This window comes from Protopterus annectens, chromosome 1.part0 (genome assembly GCF_019279795.1).
Source record: "Protopterus annectens isolate FY-2018-M chromosome 1.part0, PAN1.0, whole genome shotgun sequence".
NCBI lineage: Eukaryota > Metazoa > Chordata > Ceratodontiformes > Protopteridae > Protopterus > Protopterus annectens.
Window position 1 is genome coordinate 407340690 of NC_056725.1, and position 13263 is coordinate 407353952.

Here is a 13263-nt window from a genome sequence, read left to right on the forward strand (position 1 = left end):
ATGGCTACGGTTAGGATAAGATGTTGGGCAATCCTTGGTTAGAGATGCTGCACTATCTATGAAATAAGTACTGAATTGTTTTGTGGTCCCGAGTGTTGAATAACTGGGGAAGGGGTTAGGGTTGAATTTATGGCCAGGATGCAAAATATCTTTAATGGCTGTCCAGAATTTTTTAGGGTTGTGTTTACTATTATTCTGAAAGTTATTAAAGTATAGTTTTTCAGCTTCATTTATTTGGTTTTTAGTACAACAGAGAGGCATTCTGAAGTTTTCATGATAACGTGGTGTTTTATATTCTTGCCATTCCTGTTGTTCTGCTGACCATCACGCCCTCCCTTGGTCACCACACAGATTCATTCACTTCCTGGGATGGCAGCCCTTCAGTGTATTTACTCCCTGGGATGACTGTCAGGTGAGCTAGTAGTGTGTTGCTGGTATCCATGCTAAAGACATTTTTTTTCTTTTATGTTATTTAGAAACTACATTCCCTGCCCATGCCGGTAAGTGTCCAAGGAATGACATGAAAAGGGTCTTTTCCAAAATATGACCATGCCTCTGCATATGACATTAAGTTGGCCCTGCCCCTTTTAGACACCACTATTGAGGAATCCCTGTTCTCCACCAGGAATTCCAACATGAAGAGTGCTTTATGACACATGCTTCCCATTTCTACTAGCACACAGAAATGTGAGCAGGTATACCCTTATCACTGCCTCATCTTCCCTCAACACTCCACTCCAGCTTCTCCGTGGCCTGACTCAATAACCAAATTCGGGTCACTTGGATCATAGTCTGGGGTTTTATCCTCCTAAGTCAATATGTCTGGTCGTTATCTAGATTTTTCAGAGTGAAATTGATGGGTTTATGAATAGAGAAAGAAGCTAAGGTATACAAAAGCATCACAAGATGACATTCCTATCATCCAACTACCTATTAAGTACATTAGGCAGGGCAGTGGAGAGATGCTGAAGGACCCATTTCAACTACAGCTTGGATAGACAATACTTAAATATACACCGCTATAAACAGATTATCAAAAACATACTGCAATAACCTTCTGCTGATTAAAAGAATAGGCAGACTGGTCAACTGGACTCCACTCACAAATAACCTGGACCACAGTTATAGAGCTAGTCAGCAAAATAACAATTTAGTCTATATGCTACTTAGTACATTGAAAACACCTGGTTGCTCATGCTGACTCATGTATTTCAGCCACACAGAAAAAGCTGTGCAGTAGCTGGCTGAACAAGATGAGCTGAAAATACTGATACTTCTAAATACTCCAAGAAGCCGAGTGCTTGAACTACACCGTTCTTTCATGCATTCTAGAGATAAGCACAATTAAAAGGCTCCACATTTTTTATTTTACACATTTGTTAACTAGGTAAGCCCACTGGACACAAGCGTCCCTTTTCAGAGTTGCCCTGGGAGAACTGACAAGTTAAGTGACTTGCTAAGAATCACAGTGCAGGCAAAAGAAAGAACAAGGGATCAAAGAGTGCATCTTTCATTACAGAAAGCAGCTCATTAGCAGTGTGGAGCCTTAATCCTCTGCGCTACCTGCCAGATAATGCTGGGTCTTGCTAGGATGTACAGCAGCAGTGGCTATTTTCTTTATAAAACACAGAAAGGCTTTAAAGGAGAACAATGGCATTCTATCCCAAAGGGCTCAACATTTCTGCACTTTTTCTCCCTGTTTACCAATCCTGCTAAAAACAATGAGTACTGGAGCATGCAAATACTATTAATCCAAACGTTTTTAAAAAACAGGACAGAACCTTACCATTCTGTAATGGTTTCACTTTTAACAAACAACTCTCGCGCTATGGAAAAGCTTGCTGGAGTCCCTAAAACTCTGATGGGCAGGACTGCTACAAATCAGCTGTAGTTTGCTCCAAAGTACCCTCACCCCCAAACTGACATCAGCACCACTGTATTTGCACTCCATTGAACAAATGATAGACCCACCCATTCTATGAGTCACAGCTCCATAGTCCTTCCCACGCCCATAAAGTGTTTAATAGCAACTCCATTAAGTATGGAACTTCCTTTCTTTGCTGGTGCTGCCTGCAGAGACCATTTTCCCATCAGACTTTCACAAACCTTTTCTTCATGAGCCAGTATCTATTGCTCTGCTATTTGCTAAAGGGTAAGAATTTACATTATTTTATTGCGGGATTGGTTGTACGAGTTCTAAATCTTTTTTTTTTTTCATGTGCGAGGAATGTTTTTTAATCGTTAATCAGAGCCCTTATACCATGCATTTTGTCTGCCACTCGGTGCTTCCATTTTCATTTTATTTTATCTACACAAACCAGTTTTTACATGGAGTGCATTCTCCCATGAAGCCACTTAATATTGTGCATCTGTAATCTAATATCTGACTTCTTGCAGCTGTCTGACTTCAGTTGTTTTTCCTTGATCATTTTGTGAAGTACAAAAGCAAAGAACGTGGTGCAATGCATTTGAATGGTTTACTGGTCACAGCTGCTTAAATAGCAACCATACTATGCTTCAGTTTTCTAGGTAACACTGCTGTTTGTTGGGTATTTTATGCAATACACTGCTGTCGACTGCTTATATACCTGCCTGCAATTATTTTCCAGCTTGCATAGCACCTTGTATTACACAAGAACGGCAATTCTGCCATAATTACCTGCACCTTTGTTGTAGTGGAGTACATCATTAGAACTTTTGAGCTTGTGCGACTAATGAGGGACACATTGCAGGGAAATCTTTAATTTTTGCGCTTGTGGGGCTACTTATGAACTCTTTGGGTGGAATGTTTCATGTGACGTTACCGCTTGTGTGACTAATGTGGGACTTGTTGAGGGCAATGTTTTCTGTTAGTGCTTGTGTGACTGAGGGACACAATAGTGGAAATGGCTAATGTCAGTGCTTGTGAGACTACTAAGGGACTTATGGGGAAATGGTTCATGTTAGTGTTTCTGTCTACTTGTACAAACTAATACTAATGGCATTTCTTGTGGAAATTGTTTTGGCGCTTGTGTGACTTTTGAGACGCTTTTTTGGGTGATAATGTTTGTTTTTGTGCTTGCGTGGACTTCTACAGACTACTAATGGCACTGCTTTGGGAAATGTTTTGTTTTGGTGCTCTTGTGACTATCGAGGGGCTCTGTATTTTGGTGCTTGTATATACTTGTACTGACTACTAACAGGGATGCTTTGGGAAATGTATTGTTTTGGTGCTCATGTGACTATTGAGGGGCTCTGTGGGGGATGTTTCATTCTGGTGTGTGTGTGTGTGTGTGTATACATACTTCTTCAGACTTCAGAAGTGGTTGTTTGGGGAAATGTTTCATTTTTGTGATTGTGTGTACTTGGACAGATTACTATACAAGGGGTTATTTGAGGAACTGACTTATTTTAGTGCTTGTGCTACTACTGTGCGACACGTGGGGGGATGTTTGGTTTTATTGTTTGTTCGACTGCTGAGCAGCTCGGTGGAGGATAATGTTTTATTTTGGTGCTTCTGTGTACTTATACAGACTACTGATGGGGTTGCTTGGGGAAATGTACTTATACAGACTACTAATGGGGTTGCTTGGGGAAATGTTTAATTTTCATGCTTCTGTGTTCTGAGTCGGTCATACTAGTGAATGGGTATTTGTGGGAAATGTTTTCAATTAGTGTTTATGGCTATTCAGAAATGTCCCATTTTGGTGCTTGTGTCTACAAGGATGTAATACTGATGTGGCCACCTGTAAAAATGTTTCATTTTAGTGCTTGAGTATTTCTGGACAGACTACTAAGGGGGAACTTAAGAGAAATTAGAGGAAAGAAAAATACTTTCACAAGAAAAACTGTCAGAAGCTTCAAATAAAAATTTGTGTTCATTAATGCATCAGATTTATGAAAAACATAGGCCAAGAAACCTTGGGCTGTTTAGAAAAAAGAAGTGACCGAAAAAGTGCGAAAATATAAAGAACAAAATCTAGAGACTTTTTTTAAGATATAAAAATAAGAAATATGGACATGGGAAAGAGAGAGAGAGATCTGATATGGTGCAATATTTATGCAAAGGAGAAAGCTAAATTAACTAACACAAAAAAGGCATCCCCAAAGACATTCGAAGAGAAAAATAGGCACAAGCATCCAAATATGGAAAAATTTACAATAAAACAATAAGATCACAAGGAGCGTAGAACAGAAGATTAGTAAAGCAGAAGCTAAAAAATATAAAGAATGCATTTTATTGAGTTGCTCTAAAAAGTAAAGAAAGAAAAGTGAAAACTTTGCAAAAGAAATACAGACAAACTGATTTCAGAAAATCATTCCAGGTTGATTTTGTTCATTGTGATGACGAGTTACCAGAAGAAGCTGCAGGGATCAGCAAAACCAAAACCCAGGCCTAGATGCAGTACCTAATTTTTGGCTAAAAGTATTAACATCTTTACATGAAGATTTAGCCACGAGTAAGAACTATTTATATGCGCACCCTGAACAGACACCAGACTGGATAACAACAGGAAAATAATACTCCTACTTAAGAGTAAACCTGCAAGCAATCCTAAAAACTATAGACCTACAGCTTGCATTTCAACGATGGATAAACTATACACTGGAAATGATGCCGACAGAGTTTATAGTCATTTAGAAGAGAACTCAATCATGGAAACAGAACAAAAGGGTAATAAAGTGGGTCTATATCAGAACATTGAAGTATTAAAACTTCGAATGCTCTGATATCAAACACTATTCAGCGAACACTAAGAATAGTGAAGCTGCAGAACAGCGAATTCTTTCCTCGGGAAAGAATTCGGTTGGCCGTTTCTGTGGCTTCGCTATTCTTAGCGTGTGGTGGAAAGTTATGGGTTGGGTTCAGGTAAGTGTGCGATTGTTTGTGTGTTAGAGTTAGGGGCGGGTTAAGTGAGTTAGGGTTAGGGCGTGGGTTAGGCGAGTGTGCGATAGTGACGACCTTAGGGTTAGGGTTTGGGTTATGGTAAGTGGGTAGATAGTAGTGAATGTTTAGTTTAGTGTAGCGTTAGAAGTAGGAATAAGTGTATGTGTGTGGTTGCTGTTTGTTTGATGTGCTTGTGTTGTGTGTATGTGTTTCAGAACAGCAAATTTTTTCATGGGAAAAAATTTGCTGTTCTGAATGTTCAATATTTTCATGTTTAGATGTTTTGGGGCCGATGAAATAGCGTTCGCTATTTTCATCTTTTGATAATGTGATATAAACGCAATAAAGTCATATGGAGCAAAGGATCATTTGCTGTTAAAGTCATAATGGAGAACTTTAAAAAGAGGGAAGAATCTGAGTATATCGTGGATAGACTACAAAAAAGCATTTGACAGTATCCCACACTCATGGCTAAAAGAGTGCTTAAAAATGTATAAGATACACCATACACTAATTAAATACATTACAGTGACCATGAAACAGTGGCAAACCACTTTGCAGTTAAGCCATAATAAAGGACCAATTTTTATTCCCGGGATAAAAATTCAAACGGGGATATTCCAGGGAGACTCTGTCACTGCTGCTCTTTTGTCTTGCGCTTAACCCATTAAGCTGTCTACTTAACAGTTTAGGTCATGGATACAATTTGGCTCCCAGAAAACAACAACGTATAAAGACTTCTCATTGTCGTTCTGTAGAGGATTTAAAACTGTGCAGTTCATCAGATGAGGTACTGAAAGCTCAGCTGCAAGTGGTCAAAACTTTTTCAGATGATATAGGAAAGCAATTTGCCAGGTAAGAGGAAATGAGGAAGGCCTAAGATAAGATTTATGGATGTGGTGAGAGAGGACAAGCAGGTGGTTCGTGTGACAGTGCAAGATGCAGAGGACAGGAAGAAATGGAAACAGATGACCTGCTGTGGCGACCCCTAATGGGAACAGCTGAAAGAGAAGAAGATAGGAATGTAATTTGGTCTTGATAAATGTGTAAAAGCAACCTTTAAAGCAGGAAAGCTGCAGCACCAGGAAAACATCAGTTTGGTACAGGAATATGATATAAAAGAACTTGAGCAAGACAGAGTATATAAATATTTGGGGATTGATAAAGGATTAACAATAACGCATGAACAAATGAGAATACAACTTGGTAAGGAATATTTTAGAAGACTAAAATTAAAACTTAAAAACAGCGTTGACATCTAGGAACAAAGTCCAAGCTATAAACCAATTGGCTCTTATAGTTTTGGAGTGAATGACTGGCCCCAAAAGGTGTTGGATACATCTGAAAGGAAAACAAGAAGGATGCTTTATGCTCATCTAATGATTTATAAAAATCAGTGCATATCAGGATTATATATTCCCCATTCTGAAGGAGGTACGAGCCTCCTCGAAATTGATTACATATATAGATCTGTAATTGTGGGACTGCATGCATATCTGCTGACCTCACAAGACCCAAATGTAGTGAAAGTTTTGAAACATAAGGAGAATAAGTCTAAGATGACTAGTTTAGCAGAAGCATATCAGTGTCAAGCGCAAATGGAAACCAAACCAGAAGTAGATAAAAAATCAGCCAGCAACTGAAAGTGCCAAAAAACAAAAGAAAGACTAAAAGGTGAAGGACCAGATGAGAAGCCAAGAAATGTAGAAAATGCATAAATATTGTTGCGGAGGTGGTGCTGCGGTAGCGTTGTCACCTCACAGTAAGACATTGTCCTGTTCGATTTTCAGCTAGAGCGTCTTCTGTGTGGAGACATGCATGAATGGGGGTACCTTCGTTGAAGGTTGTGCATCAGGGCCGGCAACTCGGCACGTAAAAATCTACTGCCAATCATTAGTGGACCGGAGTTCTGCTGTGGTGACCTTTAACCGGGAAAAGCTGAAAGACACAACAACAACAACATTGTTGAAAATATATAAAACTCTTGGAGCAACCTCACGCTGATAAGGATTGAAAGCAGGATAGGTAAGGAGAGGTGAATTTAAACCAAAAGATGAAAGGTTAATATTGGTGGGCCAAGACAGTGAACTACATACATATTGGTTTACAAAGTCCACTGAACATGTGGGAGAAACAGACAAATGTAGGTTTTGTAAAACTGAATTGGAAAAATTTGCACATCTTGTTCTGGATGTGATATATTAATGGCAGGAGGACTGTATACTGAAAGGCATAATAATGTGGCAAGACTGTTGCACTGGGGACTGTGCAAACATAATATTGAAGTAGCTGAAAAACACTGCAAACATGAGAAAAGCATCATAGAAAATGATGAAGTGTATATCACATGGGAACATCCATTACCAACAGTTCAAAAAATAGATGTGGGAAAACCAGATATAGTGGTCCATGAAAAGAAGACAAAAGTAGCATTGATCACTGAAATCACTGCACCCAGTGATTAACTGTGTCTTGTATCCAGACAGACACAAAGTCATAAAATACAAAGATTTGCAGGAGGAAATGAGGGCAATGTGGAAGAACGATACCCAGCAGTTACAGTAGTAGGAGAAATAACAGGACTTATAAAAAACAGAATTTACAGTCATACTTAGATATGTTACTGATGCATGTAACTCCGTACGAACTGCAGGTGCTGCGAACAACACTGCTGGCTAACATAAAAAATTGAAACAATACTAATTTCATGAACTTTAACCATACTTTGACTTAGGAATGGGGTCCATTCCCATCATGTTATCAGAAACCGTTGTGCGACTACTGAGGGGCTAAGTGGAGGGCATAATGTTTCATTTTAGTGCTTGTGTGCACTGAGACAGACTAATGAAGGAGTAGTTGTGGGAAATGTTTTCAACTGGTGCTTGTGCCTACATACATGGACATTATATTGAAACTTTTTTGGGGGAAATATTTCATTTTGGTGCTTGGGGGTACTTGGACAGACTACTAAATGGGTACTTGGGGAAATGTTTAATTTCAGTGGTTGCGACTAATGAGAGGTGTGGTGCAAGGGATAACATTTTATTTTAGTGCTTTTTTGTACTGGGACAGACTACTGAAGGAGTAGTTGTGAGCACTTTCAGTTATACTGCAGTGGTGGTGCTGCGGTAGCGTTGTCGCCTCACAGTTAGACGCTGCCCGTTCGATTCTCAGTGAGAGCGTATTCTGTGTGGCAACTTGCGTGAATGGGCGTTCCTTCATTGAAGGTTGTGCATTAGGCCCGGCAAGCCAGCATGTAAAACTCTACTGCCAATCATTAGCAGACCGGAGTTCCGCTGTGGCGACCCCTAACCGGGAAAAGCCGAAAGACACAAACAATATTGCAATGTTCACCTGGGAAAAAGTTTCATTTTAGTGCTTCTGTGTACATGGACAGACTAGTGAAGTGCTTGCCTGGAGAAAATGTTTCATTTTAGTGTTTGTATGACTACAATGGAACCCACTGGTGGGAACATGCTTCATTTTAGCAATTCTGTGTACTGGGACAGACTAATGAAGGGGCAAGCTATGGAAGTTGTTTTCATTTACTTGTGCTGACTTACATGGACATTATAATGAAACATTTGCTTGGGGAAATGTTCCATTTTAATGCTTGCATGTACAAGGCCATAATACTGAAGTGCCCACCTGTGGAAATGTTTCATTTGGTGCTTGTGTACACGTGGGAAGATTACTAAAGTGTTACTTTGGGAAAATTTTCATTTTGATTGTTGAGCGAACAATGAGGGGCTTGGTGGGGGACAATGTTTTATTTTAGTGCTTGTGTGTACAGGGATGAACTACTGAAGTAGTTGTGGGAATTTTCAGTTGGTGTTTGTGCCTACATACATGGACATAATACTGTAATGTTCACGTGAAAAAATGTTTCATTTTGGTGTTTGTACTTGGACAGACTACTAAAGGATACTTGGGGAAATGTTTAATTTTGGTGGTTGGGCAACTACTGAGGGGCTCGGTGGAGGGGATAATGTTTTACTTTAGTGCTTGTGTGTACGTGTTCTCACTCCGGAACTAGTCGCTAGGGAAAAATTTTTCATTTTCATGTTTCTGTGTAATTGAATAGACTCTTGAAGTGCTTCCTTGGGGAATGTTATATTTTGGTGGCTGTGTGAACTTAGACAGACTGCTTAAATGGTGTCAAATCCCCTTGATTTTGCATAATGCTCAGTTTCTAATCATACTTTGGACATATCCATTACAACCTTTAAAGGGGTGAAGTAGTGCTGATTTTAGTAAGTTTGCGATACATTTTTGCATTAACATGCATTTCTAAATAGCAATTTAGGAGTAAAGTCCATTAAAAACATTGTTCTATGTTTACAGCTTAGTTGTCAAAATTTCTTAGGGATTTGGCTTTAAAAGGAAGTCCTGAGAATGGGAGTTGGAAAGTTTGCCAAACAGTGTGTTTCCAATTACTCGAGACCACAGATTAAAATTTCAGGACAGGAGGCAGCTGTGGTGCAGAAAAAATAACTTTCCACTATCACTAGGAAAAGGCTAGCACAGAGCAACAGTACATGAGGCAAGTTTCCTGCTGTGAGCTATGAATCACAGCAGCTAATAACTCAAATTACTTTTAACACTTTGACAGCTAGGGAGGTGAAGTGTGAAGGCGGAGGGAAGATGAACTAAAGGACTACAACTCAGGCATCACAAAAGACTGCAAATTAGTCACTTTAAGAAGAAGCAGCAGTAAAAAGCACTTTGAAAGTCTGTTCTGTGGGGCTATCACTGTGTTTAAAGTAGCCACTGAACAGCAATAAATGTTAGTTAAAACTGAATGAAAGAAAGCAGTGTATGCATGTAAAATCAATACAGTGACAAGAGCTTTAAACAAAAACACCTGTGTGATGTAATGTTTTAAAGACAAACACTGCATTGTAGGATACCTAGAGGAAGAGTAAAAAAATCAAAATCATTTCAAGATGCTAGACCCCATGTGGTCAGACTCTGAAATTATGTATAAAAAATTTTAAAAAGTGTGAATAGTCCCAGGGTGGTGTTAAAATGTAAGAAAAATAAAATATGATGAAATAAACATGCTTTTTGAGTCTGTGGGGGTGGTTCTCCTTTAATAAAAACAAATTTGGATTGTGAATCCCAAGACATATGTAGGGATACTACTCTAAAATGTAGGCTTGGCCATGCAGACATCTGACTCAGTACTTCTTTTGAAAGTTGAAGTTTCCAGATAATGGCAGCTTCAAGAATTGTAGATCGCTTAAATATTTAAGAAGTTGTTCCAAGCTAAATGATACCAAAGATCTGTATAAGGGAGCATATGCATTAGAGTTTCTGTGGCCAAGTCTCACTACTACTTCAGGGTATGCAGCCAGCAGCAAGTTATGCATGTTAAAGCTGTGTAATATGAATGGCTTGCAAAACAAAAAACAGCCAGTTCACTGCAAGCAAAATAAATACCATACTGCGGTGGTGGTGCTGTGGTAGCTTTGTCACCTCACAGTAAGAAGCTGGCCGGTTCAATTCTCAGCTAGAGCGTTTTCTGCATGGAGACATGCGTGAATGGGCATACCTTCATCGAAGGTTGTGCGTCAGGGTTAGCAACTCGGCACGTAAAAATCTACTGCTAATCATTAGCGGACCAGAGTTCCGCTGTGGCGACCCCTAACCGGGAAAAGCCGAAAGACACAACAATTATGGTTAAAGATAAGGGTAATGAAAATGGGTTTGCAGTCTAAATGGGACACTATGTTTCCCCTCAAAATTACTCCATGTAGAATCTACTAAGACTCATTTTTGGTAATTGCATCCACAAGACCAATGAATGAAAGGAGTGTCTAACCGGTATACCTGGATATGGGTCAATATAATGGTTAATGTTTGATTCTTACCTCTGAGAGGAAACTTGGCAAGGCTTAAAATAGCTCACAAGGGTAGCTGGCCTAGTACTTACTTATGAACCTATGAAAATAACATTTCTCCATAAAAAATAGTATTAGCATGCTGCTGCCAGAGTTTTCTAAGATCCAGTTTAAAGGAAATGAGAAGTATGACTAGGGTGCTGAAATGCATTATTTGGTATTTGTTACTAGCAACGTAAAATGTGAAAATCAATGTCACTTCACCTAAAACTAACAGTCAAGAAAAACAGCATCAAAACATTACTAAAACAACAATTAAACAATAACTGATTGTGCTCTTATCTGGATAATTTAAGCAAAATCTAACAATAGAACTATCATTGCACCTGATCTTAGTACCAAGCTCTTAGGGGTAACAGTTGACAATAACCTCAAGTTTGAATTGCATATTGATCAAACCATCAAAAAAGTTAACAAAAAACTTGGATCTCTATTCAAGATTAAACCATTTCTAACTCCACTAGCTAGGACGGTTATTGCCCGCACACAGCTACTCTCCACTCTGCTCTATGCCTCTCCTCTTTTCACTAATTTGAGTAAGACTGACCTTAAACTCTCTAGCTGCTACAACAATATTGCTAGATTTGCCACTGGTGCAGCCTACAGAACGCACCACTGTCTGAAACTGAATCTCCTAGGGTGGCTTGAATTGCCTAACCAACTTCAGTACAGCCAATTAATAGTAGCCGATACAATTCTTTACCAACCTGAAAACATGCCTGTACTTAAAAGCATCAGAACCCCTTATAGTAACCTCAAGACACTTGGCTCAAACACTGAAATCCAACAACTCAGCTGGTGAATCTCTATTTGCCAACTATGTTGGCAAATCATGGACCTCACTCCCTGCTGAGCTTACCTCAGATCCCACTCTATCCCATTTCAAAAATAGTCTCAAACTGCTCCTTAAAAGCCACTGGCTTTGTCCTTGCTCTTACCCTGACTAACTCACAATACAAACACATGCTAAATAGACGCCTGTCTTCATCTAGTTTTCTTTCTTATTGAAAGGTTACTACTTTGTATTAAATATGATAAACTGTACTGACTTTTATCCTGACACCAGTGTGTTATTGAAATGTACTTATAATAGTGATTTACTTGTACTATGTAAAATACCTCTGTATGTACAATACCTCGCTGTTTGTGTGGTGCTGTAATAGTGCTATGATTGTAACACGTAATTTCTCTGTTTGTACGTATGGAGCTTTTCTCCCTGGGCCTCCGCTGAAAATGGACATATATCCAGTCGGACTATCCTGGTCAACAAATGTAAAATAAAATACATACATAAATAAATAAATAAGACATCCCATCCACTTGTTTCACCCAGTCCCTATTACTACACTACTACTTTCTTAATCTCACTATTCCTTTCCCTTCAGTCTCATATCTCCCCCAGCCAACAGTCTTCTCCCCCATCGACCGATCACTGTCTACTCACCAACATTCTACACATCAAACATCACCCTACAGTTACTGTTATTCTTTACCAGTTCCTGTCCATTCTCACCTCCTTTCCTACAACCATCACTCAGCTTTTTGTCTTTTTCTACCCCACCCATTTTCCTATCTATATCTTGTTACTTCAAATGAATGGCAACCAACTAGCCCACTGCACTTCCTTTGGCACTGTATCTTTTGTGCAACATGCATGTGTGTGCGGTATTTGTAAAAAATTCTACCCAGTCATTAGTCTCTGAAATGTAACAGCTGTTGATCAATTACATGCACACACAAAGAATCTAAAATAATTTTGTTTTGTAACTTCTGTAAAAAAAAAGAGTCAAATGTTCTAATAATGTTTTAACTATTGTGGAGCTTTTCTACCCAGGACTCCACTGAAAAAGGGATATCTCCCAATCGGACTTTCCTGATAAATAAATAAACTTCTTAAACAAGATCCATACTTGAAGTACAGGCACTAGCTTGGTGCAATGCAGTACTGTTGATTAATAATAAGTCACCAGCAAATAAATAATAATGGAAGCAATATGCTGTAAGTGACAAAAGTTGGACAGTCATAAATGTGAACACTGAAGTGAGATTCTGCTGTACTACATACCAAGTCTGAGACAGCACGATCTTCCCTTTCTACAAGATATAGCAATCTTAGAGTTGCTATATACTTAAGTAGCACTGGTATGAGGCTTCACTCTCATGGTTTTAACTCCAGGACGTATGGTGAGATACTGTAAATCTGTACCCCATCACTTATAATTGATGTAAACATCTGTGAATCTGTACAAGTTACAGCGCAAGTGTTAATGGTAGTTTTCTCCTGTATCATGATAGATTTCAGTTGATACCACTCAGTTTGTGAGACACTTGATTTGGGAGTATTAATGTAAAATTTGACCAAAAAATAGCTTTAACTACAGTGTACTGCATTCTGCATGGGCAATGACAATGTAAACCTGCACTGGAGAGGACAGTAAGCTTGGTATGTTTGAAAACAATTTGAGCCAGGAGTCTGGCTTGACCTTTAACTCT

General features: G+C 39.0%; 1 protein-coding gene across 1 annotated transcript in view; it reads right to left on the bottom strand.

Moving 5' to 3' along the window:
- Nucleotides 1-13263, bottom strand: part of PEX6 (peroxisomal biogenesis factor 6) — a 737640-nt gene that overhangs the window by 38841 nt on the left and 685536 nt on the right. The gene's annotated exons all lie outside the window — the stretch shown is intronic.